The following is a 3199-nucleotide window of genomic DNA, read 5'->3' as shown; positions in this document are numbered from 1 at the left end:
GAAGTTGCTGTTGTTTTTGTTGTTGTTATTGTTGTTGAAGTTACTGATATTGTTCTTGTTGCTGTTGTTGTTGTTGTTGTTGTTGTTGTTGTTGTTGTTGTTGTTGTTGTTGTTGTTGTTTTGTTTTGTTGTTGTTGTTGTTGTTGTTGTCGTTGATGTTATTGTTATTGTTGTTGTGGTTGTTGTTGGTGAAGTTATTGTTGTTGTTGTTGTTGTTGTTGTTGTTAAAGTTATTGATATTGTTGTTGTTGTTGTTGTTGTCGTTAAGTTGTTGTTGCTGTTGTTGTTGTTGTTGTTGTTGTTTGTTTTGTTGTTGTTGTTGTTGTTGTTATTGTTGTTATTATTGTATTATTTATTATTATTGTTATTGTTTTTATTTTTTATTGTTATTGTTTATTGTTATTTATTCTTATTATTTATTATTATTGTTGTTATTGCTTTATTATTGTTGTTGTTTTATTTATTGTTATTATTATTTGTTATTGTTGTTATTGTTGTTATTATTGTTGATGTTATTGTTGTTATTTATTGTTGTTGTTATTATTTGTTTGTTATTATTGTTGTTGTTGTTTTTTGTTGTTGTTGTTTGTTATTGTTGTTGTTGTTGTTGTTGTTGTTGTTGTTGTTGTTGTTGTTGTTGTTGTTGTTGTTGTTGTTGTTGTTGTTGTTGTTGTTGTTGTTGCTGCTGCTGCTGCTGCTGTTGTTGTTGTTGTTGTTGTTGTTGTTGTTGTTGTTGTTGTTGTTGTTGTTGTTATTGTTGATGTTGAAGTTGTCGCTGAAGTTGCTGTTGTTGTTGTTGTTGTTATTGTTGTTGTTGTCGTTGAAGTTATTGTTATTGTTGTTGCTGCTGTTGTTGTTGTTGTTGTTGTTGTTGTTGTTGATGTTGATGATGTTATTGTTATTGTTGTTGTTGTCGTTGTCGTAGTTGCTGATGTTGATATTAATTAATGTTGCTGGTGCTGTAGCTTCTGTAGTCTAAGAATGAGCACCAGGGAATGGTAGGGAGGTAAGAAAGATAGCGAAAAAATCAAAAGCCATCACAAACTTCACAAAACAAGAAGAAACAAGGAAAATAGAAAAAAGAGAACCTGCTGAATTATCGCAAATTTCAGATGATTTTAACTAACGACATTCAAAAGTATTATATTGCAGAAATCATGCTAATCAGTCACTAGAACCGTAAAAACAGTCAACACCCTATATACCCTCACGTAGATCTTTTTGAAGCTATGGTCGTGTGGCACAGAAGCGTTCGTTAAGAATATGGTCCTGAAGAGTATACAATGTAGGCAAAGCTGGATGAATATAGACTCAGATACATATCGAAGTGCAGCTCAACCCCCTACACACACACACACACACACACACACACACACCGCGTAGTGTAGTGGTGAGCACGCTCGACTCACACTCGAGAGGGTCCGGGTTCGAATCCCGGAGGCGGCGAGGCAAATGAGCAAGCCTCTTAATGTGTGGCCCCTGTTCACCTAGCAGTAAATAGGTACGGGATGTAACTCGAGGGGTTGTGGCCTCGCTTTCCCGGTGTGTGGAGTGAGTTGTGGTCTCAGTTCTACCCGAAGATCGGTCTATGAGCTCTGAGCTCGCTCCGTAATGGGGAAGACTGGCTGGATGACCAATAGGCGACCGTGGTGGTGGTGAATTACACACACACCAAAGTAGAAGAAGTGTTTACTAAGTTGAATTATTCTCGTGTGGTCTTCTTATTCATATTTTCTCTCCTTCAGCTCATATCACTCCTTATATCACTCCTCATATCACTCCTCATATCACTCCTCATATCACTCCTCATATCACTCCTCATATGACTCCTCTGCGTTATCACTTCTTGTAATTCATTTTGTATATATTGATGAGGAGAATCCCTAGATTTTCTTTGCATTGCTTTAATGTTCAAACACTTTCGCCTTTTTCCGTTCTATTTCCCTTTTCTTTTGCTGTTTTTCTTCTCTTGTCTTCTTTTCTTCCCATTTTCTGTATGTCACCTTAAACATCGAGTATATTTTTGTTCCTTTCTGTATTTTTCTTTATACAGTCCGTTCAGATTCATAATAAATTTAATCTTTTCATTTTCTTTTTTCCTTTACGTGTTGGTAGATTTCCTTTCTCCTCTTTATTTAGCTTTTACCCATATTGGCGCCATCTTAGTTATTCTTTGTATTTTTTTCACTTTTCTCTCTTTTTTTTCTTTTATTTGGGTTCGTACAGCCTCTGTATATTCATCTTTTTACTTTTTCAATATGGTAAACTATTTTCATTGGGTATATCCAAAGTGTGTGTGTGTGTGTGTGTGTGTGTGTGTGTGTGTGTGTGTGTGTGTGTGTGTGTATATATGTGTGTGTGTTATTCACCACGGTCGTCTGCTGGTCACCCATCCACTCTTTCCCCTACGGAAAGAGCACAGAGCTCATAGACCGATCATCAGGTAGGACTGTGACCACAACAAACACAACTCACACCGGGAAAGCGAGGCCACAGTCCCTCGAGTTACATCCCGTACCTATTTACTGCTAGGTGAACAGGGGCCACACATTAAGAGGCTTGCCCATTTGCCTCGCCGCTTTCCGGGACTCGAACCCAGACCCTCTCGATTGTGAGTCTAGCGTGCTAACCACTACACTACGCGGTGTGTGTGTGTGTGTGTGTGTGTGTGTGTGTGTGTGTGTGTGTGTGTGTGTGTGTGTGTGTGTGTGTGTGTGCAGGAAATTACCAGTTATGCTAAAAAAAATACTTGTAGCTGTTTTATTTCTCTTTTTTCTCTCCTCTTTTTGTTGTGTATTTATTGTGCCTCTTATGGAAAGCTTTCTGGGCACGAAAACTTCGCCGATTCTCCAGAGTCCAAAGTTTTCGCAAAAAATCACCCAAACCTTCGATGAAGTGAACGGATCGAAGTTCTTGACGGAGTGCATCTTTCACCAGGCACTTCCCTCACTTCCCTCACCACCTCGATATCCCCTTTCGCTTTCCTCTCACTCTCACTCTCCCTCCTTAAAGTCCATTGCCTCGCTCTCCCTCTCGCCTCAACTCCTCTTTCTCCTCCCCTATGGCCTTTAGATCCTTAACGCCGCTCTCCTCGTCTAGTCCGCCACCTTTGCCTTCCTCGTCCATCCGTCCCTCCCTCCGTGCACCGCCTCTAGTGGATATCATCGCTGTGGACACATCTTTGCGCCAGACTCATACC

This window comes from Portunus trituberculatus, chromosome 48 (assembly GCF_017591435.1).
Source record: "Portunus trituberculatus isolate SZX2019 chromosome 48, ASM1759143v1, whole genome shotgun sequence".
Taxonomy (NCBI): domain Eukaryota; kingdom Metazoa; phylum Arthropoda; class Malacostraca; order Decapoda; family Portunidae; genus Portunus; species Portunus trituberculatus.
This window is presented reverse-complemented; position numbering follows the sequence as displayed.